Source organism: Cervus canadensis, chromosome 30, assembly GCF_019320065.1.
Source record: "Cervus canadensis isolate Bull #8, Minnesota chromosome 30, ASM1932006v1, whole genome shotgun sequence".
Classification (NCBI taxonomy): Eukaryota; Metazoa; Chordata; class Mammalia; order Artiodactyla; family Cervidae; genus Cervus; species Cervus canadensis.
In genome coordinates, this window is record NC_057415.1 from 14,102,849 (window position 1) to 14,122,714 (window position 19,866).

Here is a 19,866-nt window from a genome sequence, read left to right on the forward strand (position 1 = left end):
TTGTGTTTTCAAAAATTATTTAGGTAGACCTATATTCAATCTTTTGAGACCAACTTCTTTCAATCAACATAATACTTTTGAGATTCAGGTATGAGTCAGTTTTTCATTTTTAACCCTGAATAGTATTCCATTGTATGCTGTTTTTTAATCTGTTCACCCATTAAAGGACATTTGGGTTGTTTCTAGTATTTGGTGATCATGCATAAGGCTACTGTAAATATTCACATACAGATGTGTGTGTGTGGATGTAAGTTTTCATTTATTTGGGGTAAATACAATGGTGTGGGATTTCTGGGTCATGTGATGGGTACATTTAACTGTAAGAAATTGCCAAACTTTTTCTAAAGTGGCTGCACCAGTTTACAGCCTTTCCAGCAATGGGTTGGAGTTCTAGTTGTTCCATCAGTCCTTTTTATTCTCAATATCTGTTTATAATTGTAGCTGTTCAGTCAAGTGCATAGTGGCACATAGCTCTACGTAGTTTATTGCGCGGTGATCTTGAATATTGCATAGGAGCCTGGAATGTTATGTCCATGAATCAAGGCAAATTGGAAGTGGTCAAACAGGAGATGGCAAGAGTGAACGTCAACATTTTAGGAGTCAGCAAACTAAAATGGACTGACATGAGTGAATTTAACTCAGATTACCATTATAACTACTACTGTGGGCAAGAATCCCTTAGAAGAAACGAAGTAGCCATCATAGTCAACAAAAGAGTATGAAATGCAGTTCTTGGATGCAATCTCAAAAACGACAGAGTGATCTCTGTTCATTTCCAAGGCAAACCACTCAATATCACAGTAATCCAAGTCTATGCCCCAACCAGTAACACTGAAGAAGCTGAAATTGAACGGTTCTATGAAGACCTACAAGACCTTCTAGAATTAACACCCAAAAAAGATGTCATTTTCATTATAGGGGACTGGAATGCAAAAGTAGGAAGTCAAGAAACACCTGGAGTAACAGGCAAGTTTGACCTTAGAGTACAGAATGAAGCAGAGCAAAGACTAATAGAGTTTTGCCAAGAGAACGCACTGGTGAGAGCAAGCACTTTTTCAACAACACAAAAGAAGACTCTACACATGGACACCACCAGATGGTCAATACCAAAATCGAATTGATACATTCTTTGCAGCCAAAGGTGGAGAAACTCTATGCAGTCAGCAAAAACAAGACCAGGAGCTGACCGTGGCTCAGATCACAAACTCCTTATTGCCAAATTCAGACTTAAATTGAAGAAAGTAGGGAAAACCACTAGACCATTCAGTATGACCTAAATCAAATCCCTTACAATTTTACAGTGGAAGTGAGAAATAGATTTAAGGGACTAGATCTGATAGACAGAGTGCCTGATGGACTATGGACAGGGATCAAGACCATCTCCAAATAAAAGAAATGCAAAAAAGCAAAATGGCTCTCTGAGGAGGCCTTACAAATAGCTGTGAAAAGAAGAGAAGTGAAAAGCAAAGGAGTAAAGGAAAGATATACCCATTTGAATGCAGAGTTCTAGCAAGGAGAGATAAGAAAGACTTCCTCAGTGATCAGTACAAAGAAATAGAGGGGAAAAAATAGAATGGGAAAGATTAGAGATCTCTTCAGGAAAATTAGAGATACCAAGGGAACATTTCATGCAAAGATGGGCATAATAAAGGACAGAAGTGGTATGGACCTAACTGAAGCAGAAGAGATTAAGAAGAGGTGTCAAGAATATTCAGAAGAACTATACAGAAGAGATCTTCACAACCCAAATAATCATTATGGTATGATCACTCACCTAGAGCCAGACATCCTGGAATGTGAAGTCAAGTGGGCCTTAGGAAGCATCACTACAGACAAAGCTAGTGGAGGTGATGGAATTCCAGTTGAGCTATTTCAAATCCTACAAGACGATGCTGTGAAAGTGCTGCACTCAATATGTCAGCAAATATGGAAGAAGCAGCAGTGGCCACAGGACTGGAAAAGGTCAGTTTTCATTCCAATCCCAAAGAAAGGCAATGCCAAAGAATGCTCAAACTACCACACAATTGCACTCATCTCACACACTAGTAAAGTAAATGCTCAAAATTCTCCAAGCCAGGCTTCAACAATCTGTGAACCATGAACTTCCAGATGTTCAAGCTGGTATTAGAAAAGGCAGAGGAATCAGAGATCAAATTGCCAATATCTGCTGGATCATCGAAAAAGCAAGGGAGTTCCAGAAAAACATCTATTTCTGCTTTATTGACTATGCCAAAGCCTTTGACTGTGTGGATCACAATAAACTGTGGAAAATTCTGAAAGAGATGGGAATACCAGTCCACCTGACCTGCCTCCTGAGAAATCTGTATGCAGGTCAGGAAGTAACAGTTAGAACTGGACATGGAACAACAGACTGGTTCCAAATAGGAAAAGGAGTATGTCAAGGCTGTATATTGTCACCCTGCTTATTTAACTTATATGCAGAGTACATCATGAGAAATGCTGGGCTGGAGGAAGCACAAGCTGGAATCAAGATTGCTGGGAGAAGTATCAATAACCTCAGATATGCAGATGACACCACTCTTATGGCAGAAAGTGAAGAAGAACTAAAGAGCCTCTTGATGAAAGTGAAAGAGGAGAGTGAAAAAGTTGGCTTAAATTTCAACATTCAGAAAACTAAGATCATGGCATCTGGTTCTCACTTCATGGGAAATAGATGGGGAAACAGTGGAAACAGTGGCAGACTTCATTTTGGGGGGCTCCAAAATCACTGCAGATGGTGATTGCAACCATGAAATTAAAAGACACTTGCTCCTTGGAAGAAAAGTTATGACCTACCTAGACAGCATATTAAAAAGTAGAGACATTACTTTGCCAACAAAGGTCCGTCTAGTCAAAGCTATGGTTTTTCCAGTAATCATGTGTAGATGTGAGAGTTGGACAATAAAGAAAGCTGAGCACCTAAGAACTGATGCTTTTGAACTGTGGTGTTGGAGAAGACTCTTAAGAGTCCCTTGAACAGCAAGGAGATCCAACAAGTCCCTCCTGAAGGAAATCAGTCCTGAATATTTATCTGAAAGACTGATGCTAAAGCTGAAACTCCTATTCTTTGGCCACCTGATGCAAAGACCTGACTCCTTTGAAAAGACCCTGATGCTGGGAAAGATGGAAGGCAGGAGGAAAAGGGGATGACAGGGAATGAGATGGTTGGATGGCATCACCAACTCAATGGACATGAGTTTGAGAAAACTCCAGGAGTTGGTGATGGACAGGGAAGCCTGGCGTGCTGCAGTCCATGGGGTCGCAGAGTTGAACATGACTGAGTGACTGAACTGAACTGATCTTGAATAAAAGTTGAGTGAGCTTACAAAGAGCAGCTATTAGGTGAAAGGGGAAGGAGGGGCCTCAGGAGATGGCCTCTTCTCCAGAGTCAGACACATGTTTGTCTTCCCTGGGTGTTTGCTCCTCACAGATTCGAAAATCCCTGTGAGGTGACTGTCTTTGCTTTTTCACCCATCGGGCATGTGGGGAGCCGTGATGATTACATTTATGTGTCAACTGACTGGGCCACAGTGTGTCCCAGGATTTGGTTAAACATTATTCTGGATTGTGTCTTGAGGGTGTTTCTGGATGAGGTTAACATTTGAATTGTAGGCTGAGTAAAGTGGATTGCCCTCCCCATTGAGGGTGGGCCTCGTCTAATCAGTTGAGGGTTTGTGTGGAGCAGAAAGACTGACTTGACTCTGAATAAAAGGGAGTTCCTCTGACCTGACAGCCCTTTAGCAGGTACATTGCTTTTTCCTGCCTTCACACTGAAACTAACACATTGGCTCTCCTGGGTCACCAGCTATGTCCAGTCAACTCACCTTGCAGGTCTCAGCACTTGTCAGCCCGTGATGGCATGAGCCAGTTCCATAAAATACATCTCATCCCCCTTTACATATGTGCATCCTATTGGTTCTGTGTTTCTGGAGAACCCTGACTAATACAGTGATACCAAGGACTAAGGAGAGAAAATGCACTCTTGTTTTCACATCACAAGTCTGTCCCATTTTGTATATGTATTTATTTTGCCATAAAGAAATGGTTTAACTTTTAATACACTGTTCAAAATATTAGGTCTTTCTGAGTCATCTTTGCCTTTGAGAAAAGCATGCTTGTTGTAAATTCTAACAGTTTTAAAGAACGTTTAGTCATCAGTGACATATTCCATCTTCTCTTTCCTTTCTTAAGGGTGCTGGGACAAGTGGTAGTTAAGGAGAGAAAAAAAAGTAAGAATTTGTCAGAAAGTAGCCCTGCAACTCATAGTGTTGTCTTGTCTGTATCCTCTGGTTCAGTAATCTTTGAGTGTATTTTTTTTTAACATATATTGCTTTGGGATGAATTCCATGGCAAGTAGAGCTTCCTTCAGGCTTCCTGATGAAGCGCGTTCCTTTGTTGAAACTTCTGTTACTGAAGCCTGTCTCCACGTGGATGTGTGAGTTCCCACCACCACTCTCTGGACTTGTCCTTACCACTGAGACAGAGACCCCAAACTCTCACTCCCCTCCGTATTTCATGAGCTGCGCCCAGGGATCTGGGCAAAATGAAAAAATGGTACCTTCTGTGTCCTTTGTACAGAAACTACTTGGTGTTAAAGGCACATTTGTTCAAATTCTACTCCAGGATTTGACTTAAAATTTCTGTGAGCCCTGAAAGTATTTTTGAAGAGTGACTTTTTCTCCACACGCTTCTCTGGAAACGAAGCTGATATGCTATTGCAGCTCAGCAGAGCACATACATGAATGAGGCAAACCTGAGGTCTCAAAATCACATTTTCACATCCTCCCCATCCCTTTGTTCCTTAATGAAAATCTCTTCTTGCCGTAATATGGATCACTCATGCATTGTCACGTGGGCAAGTCACTGCAAAACCTTGATCTTCAGTGCGTCATTTTATAACTTGCTCCATGACCTGGTGGAAAGTGAAGCCAAAGTCAGTGCTAATCAGAAACACTGGCTTCGAGAATTCTGTTCTGCACTTGCTGCTCAGAAACAGCTAAGTATTTCAGGCTGCGGATAATTTCGGTTCCCTCTGCCCAGACGTGTGTGCGTGCACGCTCAGTTGCTTCAGCTGTGTCCGACTCTTTGTGATCCTGTCTCCCACCAGGCTCCTCTGTCTATGAGATTCTCCAGGCAGGAATACTGGAGTGGATTGCCATGCCCTCCTCCAGGGGATCTTCCCGACCCAGGGACTGAACTGGCATCTCTATGTCGCCTGCATTGGCAGGCAGGTTCTTTACCACTAGTGCCACCTGGGAAGCCCCTGCCCAGACATGAGTCAAGTCCAAATGCCCCTGGGGGCCAGAGAGGTGACGTAAATGAGTGAGATTGGTCTGCACAGAGTCTCTGTGTTGGGGATGTGTGGGAATGGTCAGGACTGTAGCTGATTGAAACCCTCAGCCGCTCAGCAGTGGATTGTTGCTGTGTGGGTTATTGGGTCCAGTGTTGCCAGATCTTGCAGTTTTTTTCCAAGGAAACTCTGGTATCTAGCCTTTTAATTTTGGCAGTTAATTCATAATACTTACAAGCAGACAGAATAAAAACTTCCTAGAAGGTCACATGTGGCCTTCATAGAACTTCAGATTCTTACCTCTTTTGTGTAAGGAATAAGTATTAGCAATATGTGATGAATACAGTCAGAGATCGCCCCAGAAGGCTAGCAACTCTGTTGGAAGGGCAAGTTACACACTTAGCATTACAAAATGATTTTTTTTTAATGTACACTATGGTTTATCAGTGGTTCTCAAACTCTAGTATGCCTCAGAATCTCCTGAAGTCTTGTTAAAATATACATTATTTGTCTGCACTTCCAAGATTTGAGTCAGTGCGTCTACAGTAATGTCCAGGAATTTACAGTGCAAACAAATTCCCAGGTGATGCCGATGCTGCTGGTCTTAGGGCTCATCTTTTGAAAAATCCATATTTTTATATATTATTGTGTGTGTGCTTGGTCACTCAGTCATGTCTGACCTTTTCCCACCAGACTTCTCTGTCCATGGGATTTCCCAGGCAAGGAGCAGGGTGCCATTTCCTCCTCCAAGGGATCTTCCCAACCCAGGGATTGAACCCACCTCTCTTGCATCTCCTGCATTGGCAGGTGGTTTCTTCACCCCTGCACCATCTGGGAATCCCTAGGGTTCATCTTTGGAGAAGCTGTTGTAGGTTGAATTGTGTCCCCTGCCCCCAAATGATATGTTGGAGTCCTAATCCCTTTTACCACAAAATGTCCCCGTATTTGGGACTGGGGTCCTTGCAGGTGTCATTAGTTAGGATGAGGTCATCCTGGAGTGGAGCAGGCTCCTTATCCCCTGTGACTGTCATCCTTGTAAGAGGAAGACCATGTGGAGATGGAGGATTGGAGTGATGGAACAGTAGCCTCCACACACTACTAGGGGAGAGGCCTGGAACAGATTCCCCTCCGGAACCCTCAGAAGGAGCCAAGACCTCAACTCACACCTTGCTTTCCAACACCTGGCCTCCAGAATTGGGAGACAATCCGTTTCTGTTTTTTAAGCCACCCACCGTATGGCGCTCTGTTACAGTAGCCCTAGAAAACTAATACAGAAGCACTAGTTGAATAGAAAACAACTAGGCTCCTAATTGGACTCAGAGCCCACTCACATGTTAATCTAAAATTCTGTAAGCCAGTTAACAACAAAATAAAATACCTAAGTGTGGTAGTTCTGTCGGGCAACCAAAACACAATGGGAAGTGTGAATCTTCCTCCTGACTGGAGGCCTGAGCAGAGGAGGACTGGAGTGGGGTAGGTGATTCTAGGTCTACCTACAGCAGGAGTGGACCTCACCCGTCACGGCCTGCTTCAGGAGGGACACCTGAGCTTTGGGTGACCTGTCTGATAGGTTACCCTGTCAAGATTTTTAAAGTAAAAATCTTGGAATTGCCATGTCATATTATCACAGTGGACTGTTCCAACGAAATCAAGCCAGTTTGGGCTCTCCAACCTTAAATTTTCTCCTTTATTTGTTCTGTTTGGAATTTAAAGCTGTTGAAGGGGGGCTTCCCTGATATCTCAGTTGATAGAGAATCTGTCTGCAATGCAGGAGACCCCAGTTCTATTCCTGGGTCCGGAAGATCTGCTGGAGAAGGGATAGGCTACTCTCTCCAGCATTCTTGGGCTTCCCTTGCTCCCTTGTCTCTGCCTGCAATGCTGGAGACCTGGGTTCGATTCCTTTCTGTTAAAGAATCTGCCTGCAATGCTGGAGACCTGGGTTCGATTCCTTTCTGTTAAAGAATCTGCCTGCAATGCTGGAGACCTGGGTTTGATTCCTGGGTTGGGAAGATCCCCTGGAGAAGGGTAAGGCTACACACTCCAGTATTCTGGCCTGGAGAATTCCATGGACTGTATAATCCATGGGGTCACAGAGAGTTGGACACGACTGAGTGACTTTCACTTCACTTTATATTGGAGTAACCTTTTTCTCTCTCTTTCTCTCTGATTTTCTCTTTTTCACAGGAAATTCCGTTTAATTAGTTCAGTATGCAATGCTTTTAGCCAAGTATGGGACATGAAATTAATGCACTCTTTTTTTGCATTTAATAAAGTAAATTTTATTAGTTTCTCAATTCAGTAGAAAACACATAACATAAAATTGACCATCTTAACCACTTTTAAGTATACACTTCAGTAGTGTTATGTATTCACCTGTGCAACAAATCTGTAGAACTTTTTCATCTCGCAAAATAGAAACTCTATACCTATGGAACAACAACCCTGTTGTCTTAGCTCTTTTTTTTTCCTCCACTTTGTATAAGTTAATAATTTCTGGAGTTCAGTTTGTTCATTGCAAACAACTGCTGGGTTGTATTCAAACATTTGTGCAATATTAGATCACTTTATGCGGGATCATTGTTAAGCTGGCTCACTCTCTTGTAGCCAGACTGAAATACACACCAATAAGAATATAAATATGATTTTTCCATGTGTATCAGCACAGTGGTTGCATGTGGATTGGGTTCATGCGGCCCTGTCAGCAAATCCAGAGTTGCAGGAGCCTTTCAAGAAGCAAATGCAGTGATTAAAGTGATGGTTTCAAGCTGCCGCCTAAGTGGCAACGTTATGCTAAGTTGAAAGCATTTGTAGGGACGTAAGTGATGCTGGTAAATGGGGTGTGTCTGATGCCAGGGGCCTTCCAGCCCCCCACCCCTACTCTCTGCTGCTCTCCTGGTTCTCCCAAGATGCAAAAGCACACTCAAATTTCTTAAATGCTTTCCTTTCTTTCTTTCTTTCTTTTTTTCCTGCAGCTACATTTGTTCTCTCTTCTCTGAGCTCCAGCCAGCTCTTTTGACTTTTTGAACTCTTGTTTTTATTCACAAAGGTAATTTCAAGAACTGTTCTGGGTTACACTTTTGGCATCTGGCTCCTCAGATATCTACTATTAGGCAAGAACAGAGAACTGAAATGCATTTGGCAACAGTCACAACCTTTCACAACAGAATTAAATTGTGTAGAATAGGTTATTTTCCACTCAGGCATTCTCTTGAGAAATAAAACCCTCTATATATGATTTCCCCCATGCTCTTACTTCTTGCCAGTTCAGTTGAAAGTGTTTCCTTAGTGTTTATTATATGGGCATTTTTACTCACTTAAATGGCTTAGTTGATTTCCAAATGGCCTTAAAAGAAGTGGGACAAAAAAAAAAAAAGAAGTGGGGCAATGAAAGTCATAAAAGCAGACCACATGTAGTATCTGTGAACTCATAGGTGTGTAGTTTTTATCATATATTCGTAATTTTAGTATCTGGCTCGATATACTCTGTGCTGTATACCTAAATTATAGGTAGTGCGTATTTGAAGTCTTTGCTTGTCTCCAAGAAAGGTGTATACTTGTTAAAGTTTGGTAAACTGGGATAACACTGCTGTCTGCCAGCCTCAGAGGCTTCCAGAGCTCCAGGGATCGGCTATTCTTAATCCCTCCTAAGGGACCACAGATTCTACTTTTTTTTTTTTTCATTTATTTTTATTAGTTGGAGGCTAATTACTTTACAATATTGAAGTGGTTTTTGTCATGCATTGACTTGAATTAGCCATGGATTTACATGTATTCCCCATCCCGATCCCCCCTCCCACCTCCCTCTCTACCCGCTCCCTCTGGGTCTTCCCAGTGCACCAGGCCCGAGCACTTGTCTCATGCATCCAACCTGGGCTGGTGATCTGTTTCACCATAGATAGTATACATGCTGTTCTTTTGAATCATCCCACCCTCACCTTCTCCTACTGAGTCCAAAAGTCTGTTCTGTACATTCGTGTAGATTCTACTTTATGATGATCTAGGGTACTGCAGATCCCTGGGAATCATTCATACTTCCTCTTGGAAGCTCACAGCCATGTCACAGATCTTATTATTCTTCCTGTGTTGGTTAACCCCTCTTCTCACATCAACCTGAAGAGGACGTAACAGAAGGTTACTCTGTGGAACTGTGGCTTTAACTGACCACCCCCCCACCCACCCCCCCAGGTGTTCTGGTTTCCCCTCGCTCTGTTCCTTCTGGTTTCTTCTGGGGTGGGGCCATCCCAGACACAATCACAGCCTCCCTGCAGTGCTCAGAGGCAAGTCTGCCCCTAGAGCCCAGGTCCCTGCTGGGCTGAGGGCTGCCAGCTTGCAGTCCAAGCTCAGCCCAAACCTTCAGCCTACTTTCCTCCACGCCGGTCATACAGCCCTCCATGTCCGGGCACGCTGAACCCAGAATTCTGAGGCAATGGTTGGGGGTCTGCTTTGGGGACAGGAAGCTGGGGACAGGATTGAACCCACGTCACCTACATTGGCAGGCGGATTCTTTACCACTGAGCCAGCAAGGAAGCCCTGTTCACTTGTTTTGAGGCACATCCAGTGGACGTGGATCTTTACAGACTTCCTTGAGAGACAGGATAGAGGATGAGAGAGAGGCTTCCTTGGAGAAGAAAGGGACGCACACCTCATTGGAGCCTTCATTGGGTCAATCAGCCACTGGGGGGGCCCTGCTTTATGTTTTCTCATTCAGCCCTTGGACACAAGCCCAGCAGGGTGGTGGTGTCACCAGCCTCCAGATCTGGAAAGCTATGCATGGCAGTCTACATTGAGCATTTGGGAATTCTAATTCTCAGATAGCTTCTTGGGGAGAGAAGTGTTTTATTTAAGTCCTGAAGTTCTGCTGAGCCCCTGTAGGACTTAGCCAACAAAGCCTATCACCCATCTTTTCTAAGCTGTCATCTTTGGGGGTTGGGAGAGGGTGACTGAAATGAAAGGCCACTATGGAGCGGGGAGGACGTTCCAGGCCTGCCCCCCACCCTCTTCCTTTTCTAGGGCTGCAGTCAACTTGGACGTGACCCTGAGGGCAGCGTTGCTCACGTTCTAGTGGCTCCTGAGCCGCACCCTGCTGCTCTCAATTTCAAAGCAGTGACTCAGCAGCTTTTGAAAGCCAATCTGGACTTTGAGGACCTTTCGGTTTCTCTCTTTGGTGCTGTTTCTCCAGCATCATGTTATTCCTGCCCCTCATCTCTAAGCATTTCCATGGTGCTGGAAGAGAGCAGAAAACGCTCTCGTGTTCCCATGGGAATGATGGAGTTCAGGACACTGTTTGAGGGCTCTCGTGTGCACATTTGCCCCCCTCAATGTTTCTTTGAGCACAGGACCATGTCCTGCTTTGGCTTCTGCAGCCCCTAAGACTATTCTTGACCTAATAAATGTGTGCAGATAGGGCCAGAAGAATGCTATGTGATGGAAGAGGCACGTGTGGCTCAAGAGCCAGTTGACCGTATATTTCTCTGTGAGATGCTGATCAGCTTGCTTGGGCTTCAGGAAACATACTCTTGACTAAGGCTCTTAGAGGGTAAGGAATAACACCTTTAACGTTAGGATCTGAGTCAGTCTGGATCCTACCAGGAAGCAGATGGCACGCACAAACAGGGAAATTTGAAGAGCTTTTAATAGCGACTGTTAGTAATGTGTCCAAGGGTTAAGGAAAGCCAGTGATAAGGAAGCACCCTTGAACTAGTGATAGAATGGCGCTCTCACCACCCTGAGGTCGGGGAGTGAGGAGGGGAGCAGGAGAGGGAGTGGTTTGGGGAACCTGGAAAGGATAACCTCCTGGAGAGAAAGCCCACGTGACCTGAGCTGAGCCCTCAGCAGAGGGACGGCCCTCCCTTGGCACTCTGGCAGGGGGAGTGGAGTTGCCTCCCTCTCCCTCTCTCCTGGTGCTGCCTGTTGCCAAACCAAACCAGAAGCCAATTGACAGGGGAACCTTCTCATTCCGTCTCAGTGAGCAGCCTCCTTGTACCCAAACGTGGATGGAGAAGAATATAACACAGGTCTGGAGAGGTAATCTTGCTCTGGGTTTAGAAGGATTTTTTTTTTTCTTGGTTCTCTAATCTTTTGACACTAAGTAGTTACAGTTCAAACTGCCTGGCACCACCACCTCCCCCGCCCCCGTGAAATTTATTCAGGCCTGCAAAATATACCAGTTTGTCCCTGGATGGTTAGGATCCACTTGATCTCACGCCCTTCTTTCTCATAGGCTGTGTGCCCATCACAGATTCTTAAAAAGGAAGTACTTTTTTTGAAGCATAACTCCCTTTTGTTTTTCCTGTTTTTTACTTTGTTAAAAACTCTATTGGAGTGAGGAGGTGGAGACATGGAAGGCAAGGCTCAAAGTCCTGGCTCTTTGACAGGCAGTAGTTCTCTGTTGCCAGGGCAACCCGCCTAGCAGGAGAACTGTGTTCACCCTACCTCTTTTACCCCTTGAGTGCCGCATCTTTCTCTGAAGGCACAGGAGTGGTCTTGATGCGCCTCGACACACAGGTATCTAACAGATGCACTGGGAAGGATTCCATGGAGATAGGAAGCGCTCTTTATCTGTCGCCTTCTTTTTTCATGACTTGCATTCCCTTTTCAGATCTCTTTAGTCAACTTTCCATTTCTCTACTTGCCACTGAAAGGACTCCTGCCGAAGCTTCCTGATTCACAAAATTCCATAATATATAAACAATGCATGCTATTCAACCATCACATACCAATATATTGATGTCCCTACAGCTTTATCTCTCAGCCTCTTTGCAGCTCCACGATTGCTTCTCCAGGTGCCTATCCAACATCTCCATCCGGATGGATCTTTCCAGGTACCTCAAACCTAACATGTCCTCTCTGAACTCGTAATCTCGCCTTCCCCAGTCTACTTCTTCCATCTCCTTCTCTAGCTCAGTTCATGGTACCACCATCTTCCAGGTTGCCCAGCCGGGAGAGCTTAGCACCACCCTTGCTACTTCCTTCTCCCCTCAGTCCCCACTGTGCTACTCAGTCAGTCTTTCATTAAGTCCTGTGGATTCTGGTTCTGAAAGAGCTCTGAGTCCCTCTCTCTATACCATGCTCATACTTTCCCCTGACCCAGGGCCTCATTAACTCTCCCCTGAGTTATTAGAATATCCTCTAGTTTCTCTCCCATCCAACTCACCCCCAAATTTATTATAAAACAGCTACATCTCTTACTTAAAAATCTTTGATTAATAAGCATATGAAAAGATGCTCAGCATCATTCATCATTAGGTATCTCTACAAATCAAAACCGCAGTGAGACCATTTCATATCCAGTAGGATAACCATGGAGCTTGCCTGGTGGCTCAGACAGTAAAGAATCTGCCTGCAGTGTGGGAGACCTGGATTCGATCCCTAGGTCAGAAAGATCCCCTGGAGAAGGAACTGGCAACTCACATCAGTATTCTTGCTGGGAGAATCCTACAGACAGAGGAGCCTGGAGGGCTGCAGTCCATGGGGTCGCAAAGAATCAGACATGACTGAATGACTAACACACACATACACAGGATGACCATAATAAAACAAAGACAATATCAAATGTTGGTGGAGGTTTTGGAGAAACTGGAACATTTTCCAAAACCTGACGTTGTAATTACAATGTTATGTAGCATGGTTACATTGTTCGTAAGAATTTAAGATGGTTCCACTACTTTGGAAAACAGTTCAGCCATTCCTCAAATGGAGAAGGAAATGGCAACCCACTCCAGTATTCTTACCTGGAAAATCCCATGGATGGAGGAGCCTGTCAGGCTACAGTCCATGGGGTAGCAAAAAGTCAGACACAACTGAACCACTTCACTTTCTTTCTTTCTCTTTCTTTCATTCCTCAAAATGTTCGACACAGGGTTACCATTTTCATTCCTCAGATTATATCCAAGAAAAATGGAAATATATGTCCACGTAACTTACTCATGAAATATATAGCAGCATTATTCACAGTAGCCAAAAAGATTGAAACAACCCAAATATCCATCATCTGATGAATGAACAAACAAAAAATGTGGTATATCTATACAATGAATTAATTTGGCAATTAAAAAAATACAGAGGTACTAATACTTGCTTCTGTGAATGAACCTTTGAAACATTATACTAAGTGAAGCAACCAGTCTCAGAAGACCACATGTCCTGTGATCTGATGAATATGAAATGTCCAGAATAGGCAAATCCATCGAGACAGAAAGCAGATTAGCAGTTGCCTCCCAGTGTCAGGGAACTAGGCGTGGCTACCAATGGACACAAGGTGCCTTTTGGAACCATGAGAATGTTCTGAAATTAGATTATGTAATAGTTTCACACTCTGTGAATATACTAAAAACCACTAAATTGTAGGCTTTGAAAGAGTCAGTTGTATGGTATATGGGTCATATCTCAAGAAAGCTTTAGAAGACATCTCTGATGGCTGCCTCATGGCCACAGAATAAAGCCCATGATCTATAGAATGGTATAGGATTTTGAACCCGTGTCCAGCTCCCTCCTCATAGCCAACTACTTCCCCTGCACCCCTTTGCCTCTGCCCCTGTTGCCTGATTCACAGAGGATCTCTTGCCTTGATCAGATTTTGCCAGGTTCCTAGGCACCCCTCGCCTGAGTTTACGCTGTTATCTGCCACACCATACCTCGTCCACCTGGAGAATTCCAACCCATCTCTCAAAGCCTACTCACACATCACTCTCTCTGTTTGGCTTTCCTACTTGCCCTGGCTAGATTTAATTGCTTTCTTCTGTGTGTCTTTATCACCTTTGAGAAGTGTGTTGATTATAGCACATGTTGTACTATATCTTAAATGTTTGTATGGTCTCCCTGTAATGGATTGTGAGCTTTCTGGGAGCTGTGCCAGGGTATTACTTACTTATTTTTTTCATCTCAAGCCCCTAGTAGAGGAGATGAAAACAAGCGCACAGTCAGTACCTAGTAAAAGTTGCTGAAGTTGAATTCAGTCAAGGAGACTAGTGGGGACATCCTGATGAACAGCAATGAGGGGCTTTTCTAGTTAGGACAGTGGGGATAAGAAGAATTAACAAAACCAAAAGTTCTGCATCATTTGTGACCTGTGAAGGCTGCCCTGTCTCCTGAGAAAAGAGCAATCTGTCACCTTAGCTAGTTTCTATCCTGGGCCTGAATAGGACTGTGTGTTTAAGTTGAGGGATAAGCAAAGAGTAGGTAAAGAGGGATGGTTGGTGGGATTCTGTGGGAGGGGGAACTGAGAACCTACGATGTGCCTGACATTGTGAGGCTCGAGGCCAATGACAATCAGAGGTAGTTGGCTAAAATTAAAGCTGCTGATTGTCATTGGCATCTGGTATAATAATGCCCTTCACAAGGCAGGTTCTCAATAAATATTTATGCGAATGAAAAAAGAAAGCTTTTCAGAGAGTCAAAAGTCACCTTTGCCCATTATAGCATTCTGCATAGAGCCTGCCCCAGGCTGACCATACTGTTAGAAAAGAGGTCCACATCCCTTCTCCATCTTTCTTTGTCGCCTCCGGTGAGGATGACTGTCCACTCTCGACCCCCTCTTCCAAGGAGAGCCGGTTTCCGGCTTCCCTTCTCCTGCCTTCTCTCCTTGTACTGACCGAGGTGGCCAGTAGGAGGCACTCAGCTTCCGCCCCTCCTGTGCCCGTGACTCCTGGTCTTCTGCCAGGGGTGGCCAGGTTCTTTGGAGCTCTAAGCAGGGAAGCCAAGGTAGAGCGTGACCTGAGAGCCTCCATCCTGCTGGGTGACTATCAACTCCCTCACCTTTTCCACCTCCTCCTCCTCCAGTTCTTCTTCCTCTTCCTGAAATCCATGCTCACATTCAGGGGAAGGACCACTCTGCTCTACGCCCATTTAAATCACATCTTTCCACATTGGGGGCAGCCTGGCCCACTCTGTGCTTCAGATTGGCCTGTGCCCGCTGTGTGACAGTGGTTTTCCATCCTGGGATTTCCAGGGCATAAACAACTACGAGCAGCTTTCATCTGAGCCCTTTGGGCTGGATTGTCAGAGACAATAACCCTGGTCAAGGGGTGGGAGGGGTGGATCCCTGGGCTTCCCCAGATGATAGCCCTGCCTTCTTTGCAGCTAGACGAGACAGATTGGTTTTGGAGTGAGCCTCCATCTCTGGCTGTCCCAGCGCGGTTTTCTTCCCACTGGCCTTTTGTTCTCACACCGGTTACAATGGGCCAGGCTGGGGAGGTCTCCGGCTGCCCGGCTTCTCCATTTGCCCCACTTTTGATTGACCTGATTATTTCTGTGGGTCTCCAAAGCCTAGGCTGGACCCATGAAAGTAGAAAGAGGCTTGTCGGATGCTGCGCTTAGTCCTGCTGATGAGTTTCTCGTGTCTCTTTACATGAATACATTTTTTAGTTGAAGAAATCCGCGTGGACGTCCTGGAGAGAGGGGTCAGTCCGTCTTTCAGCACCTTGTCTACCAGCCCCCAGCCCCAACAGTGCTAACTCTTCCTTGCCACCTTACACTGGTGTGGAAAGCCCTGGTGTAAACAGATGAGGCTGTTCGTTGCTGGAGGTGACCACCCTTTAGGCCCAGGCAGGCACCTCTGGGCCCCATCCCCAGACACCTGGAGTCTGGGGCCCTGGTACCTCTGCATACCTGTCTCTTACCTGTGGTAACCCAGTTGGCAGGCTCCGCCACTGAACCCTGAACACTATGCCCAGGAGGCCACATGTGGCCTTTCTAGGGAGTTTCTTGCCTGAACCACCTCAGCCAGGATTTCTGCATTCCTGGGCCACCTGGGTCCTGTCTTCCCCCATCTCCTGGCCTCCCTAAGCTCCTCAGGCATGCGCAGTCTATGTGTATCACCCCCATTGTTGGCCTAGCATTTCCTGAGTATCCTCCAGACTCCGCCTCTTGCTTGAAATGTAGGACCGGGACAGTGTGCTGTCCTCGGATTGTTGACTGATGAGGGGATGAAAAGAATTAACAAATTTATTGATTAAAAAAAAATTTGTTTTTAATCTTTTGGCCGTGCCGCATGGCATGTGGGACTTTAGTTCCCTGATCAGGCCCCGAACCTGCGCCCTCTGCATTGGCGGCACAGGGTCTTAATCACTGGACCTCCAGGGAAGTCCCCTGTGCTCTGGTTCTGAATCCACCTGCATTCCCAGCACAAGCGGCTGAGGGTCTCTTCTGACCCTGGTGCCCTTCCTTGCATGCGAGTGTTTGCTTTTTCTCATCTGAGTCTGTTTATAATCTCACCTGGAGTGGGTACTTTTGACACTCCCACTCTACCCTCCCTTTCTTCTTCTCCTCCACCCCTGTTAGAACAGAGGCCTGGGCGCCTCCAGATCTGGGGCTCCTCATTACTCTAACTCAGAAACCCAAGGTTCTCCCGAAGTCATGCTGGGCTCCCAGCACAGCCCTTTCTTGCACACCATTCCCTCTGTCCAAGGGCATTCTTGCATCTAGTGGAATTCTTTGGAAAGCACATTGAGTCTTTGTTCTACAGAGGTTTTCGTTCTGTATTATACCTTTTTCCTATTTTCTGCCCTAAACTGATATACTCCCTCGTTTTTAGTTTCTGGTGGGTTTCAGCTTTAAACTGATATATATATTTTTTAATTTGGCATATTTTTATGTTCCCTCCTCCATCCATTTCTCTTTCCCATGTCCCCTTGCTCCCTATCCAGTATGGGGGGCGGGGATGCAAGTGGGGGATCAGAAAATGAGCAAGTGCTCAGAATTGGGGTGGATGGCTGTGGCTTACATTAACCTACTGCAGCTGTGATGACCACCTACGTGAGACATCCTACAGTTTGACATGTCACCCCACTGCCTGAGCAGCAGGCCTTGACACCCCAGAAGACAGCCATCAAGGTTTTCTTCTCCAGAGACCTGGTCTAACAAACCGCATCTCTGAGCCAATAGCATATTTTCAAGACTTATAATGATTTTGATCTGGTCAATGACAGAGAACAAGTAGATTTTGATTCCTGAGAGAGGAAGAAACAAAATTGGTTTTGGTTTGTTGGCTTGTTTTATAAATGCCTCATTATATTCCACATAGAGCTTCTTCAATTAAGAAAATTAGGGATTTTTTTTTTTTTTTTCTTAAGTACCATAGCTAGCTGAAAACTGCAGCCTCCTGTTTGGAAGCCTGCCTCAGCAAACTGTGGCTCCCTGCTTTGACCTTGAGCATGTCGTCATGTAAGTGAGGGCTTGGATAATCGCATCCGGGGACCACTCAGACTGCAGCACAATCACTCATTAGGTATTGTCCACAGCTACTGCCACCTTCTTATCAGCTGAGCGATGCAGCCTGCTCCCGTGCGTCGTGCCTGCTATATTGATAAGTCATGATGCATTTTCTGTTTACCAATCCAGCATCCTGTTTCCGTCTTGGATACTGAAAGAAAAGTCATGAGTCTGCTCTTTCATTCATGAAGGAAAGTGATTGCTTTAAAATCTTCACATTTTCACGGAAGCCATACTTTAATCCAGCATCACAAATTAGTCCTTGCTGACAATAGAAGGCTAGATTTTTGAAGAAGGGACCTTTGTGGGACCCCAGCTTATCTCCAAATGTGTCTTTTGTACAAGACTAGAATCTTCCTCTTCTTGCCATAGCTGGCAGAGCTAACAAGTGTGGTACCTCTTGCACAAAGCGTAGGTCCCTAAAAGCACATAGATCAGCTCACCATTTATTCAGTACCATTTCAGGTTTTACATCAGCCAGTCGTTCTCGAATCACTGGAGGTGCCATGTCCACCAGAATGCAGAGAAACTGAAATGAAATTGTTAATTCTTGAGGAGTTTGAGGGTCAGGTAGATCTACTCAGGTGGAGTGGTTACGTGGTAGGCTGGAGAGGTGAGATGAGCTAGAGCTTGTGGGAACATTTCTGAGCATCCAAGCAGGATTTTTTGATGTTTCCTGAGCAACTACTTTATGCCATACTCTGCCAAATGCTTTTCATTTAATCTCATTTAATGAGGAAGTCACAAGAAACATCAGCCTCTCTAGAAAGCTGAGTGTTAAGAGCAGACCCCCTAAGATAAGGAAGTGAAACATTTCCCCTATTCCTGGAAGGGAACTCAAGTAGCTATATTTTTTTCTAAAAAGTAATTGCAAATTACTGAGGACTTTTTTATGTGCCAGGCATTGAGCTAAGCACATTATATACATCATGTCATTTAATCCTCACAAAAGCCCAAGGAGGTAGTGTTCTGGACCCCATTCTGGGTGTCTTTTGCTGCATAACAAATGACCCCAAAGCTTAATGACCTAAAATGGAAACAGCCATTTGTTTTGATCACATGTCTGTGACGTGGGCAGGGATCAGCCATGCATGCTTTCTCTATTTCTTGTGGTGACTGCTTGGGGCTGGAGCACCCCCTTCTAGGACAGATTCCTCACGTGATAGGCAGCTGTCAGCCACGAGTTTAGCGGGGGTGTTGGTTTCACTCCGTGTGTGCCTGCCTCTCCACAAAGCCACCCAGCCTCCCCCACAACATGGAACTGGGTTCCTGGAGCAAGAATCCCAAACAAGATGGAGAAGCTGCCAGTGTCTTAAGATGGACACAGCATCAGTTCTTTTATCTTCTATTGGTTAAGCAGACACAGAGCCTGCTCAGGTTCACGGCGAGGAGACCAAGGTCATAGCTCTCAGTGGGTAGTACCAAAGCCTTGGCAGCCGTCTTTATCCTACCCGGAGCCCAGAAAGGTTAAATGCTTTGCCCTGGACCACACAGCCAATGTATAAACGGCTCCCCCGTGCTCTGCTTCTTCTAGAGCCTGTGACACTCCCAAGTTGGCTAGAGCACCTGACTAACCTCAGTCCAGAATTCTGTTCCTTTTCCTGCCATTAACCCAGCCTATACTATCAATGCCCAGTGAAGCAGATTCTAGAAACATCCCTCAATCATGGCACCTGTGTTGGGGGTTGACTTCAAGAACATCCCTGAAAGAATCCTAGGCTTGAGAAGAAAAGACCCAGAGCCATGTAAGAAGTATCTTTGGATACGGGAACGATGGTTGTATCTGTCATGGTGTAACTTGTGTTTTTCATCTTGTGTTGTTCACGAGTAGAAGTTGTCAGACTCCAACCAGTGAACCAAAGCCTGCCACCTGTTTATGGGTAGCCCTTGAGGAAAACAAAATGGTTCAACACTTTTAAATGGTTGAAGAAAAAAGCAAGAAGAAAATGTAACAGTTGAATAGCCGCAGCAGAGACTGTGTCGCACACAAAGCCTCTTACAGAAATGGTCGACCTCTGTTCTGGAAGACAGAATCAGGACTGTGTGAGCGGAGCTAGAATTCATGTCTGCATAGGGAGAATTTTCGATCTAGAGTTGTCCACATGCAGGAGCAGTAGCTCTCAGCTGAAGGCCGTGCAGGCCGAGGGCTGTGTGCCTAGGACGCTGCCTAGGACGCTGTGTGCCTAGGACCAGTCAGTGGTGTGCTGGTAAACGCATAAAAACTGGCTCTCCAGGCAAGAAAAACCTTGACATGTAATGTTTGTCTATTTCTTTGGTATGGATCTCACTGTGGTCAATTTCTAGTTCTGACATGATGGCCCTAAGGATGGAGTTGGAAAGAGATGCACATAATTGGCTCTTGGAGTTCT

The 19,866-nt window shown here is 45.1% G+C and overlaps 1 protein-coding gene across 7 annotated transcripts in view; it reads left to right on the top strand.

Moving 5' to 3' along the window:
- DAPK1 (death associated protein kinase 1) overlaps positions 1 to 19,866 on the top strand; it is a 203,747-nt gene that overhangs the window by 110,991 nt on the left and 72,890 nt on the right. The window contains exon 1 of one of the 7 annotated variants that reach the window (XM_043453307.1): positions 11,040 to 11,314. The exons of the other annotated variants lie outside the window; for them this stretch is intronic. The gene's annotated coding sequence lies outside the window, so the exon portion shown is untranslated. Of the gene's footprint in view, positions 1 to 11,039; positions 11,315 to 19,866 lie in introns of those variants that run through there. 7 annotated transcript variants of the gene reach the window in all.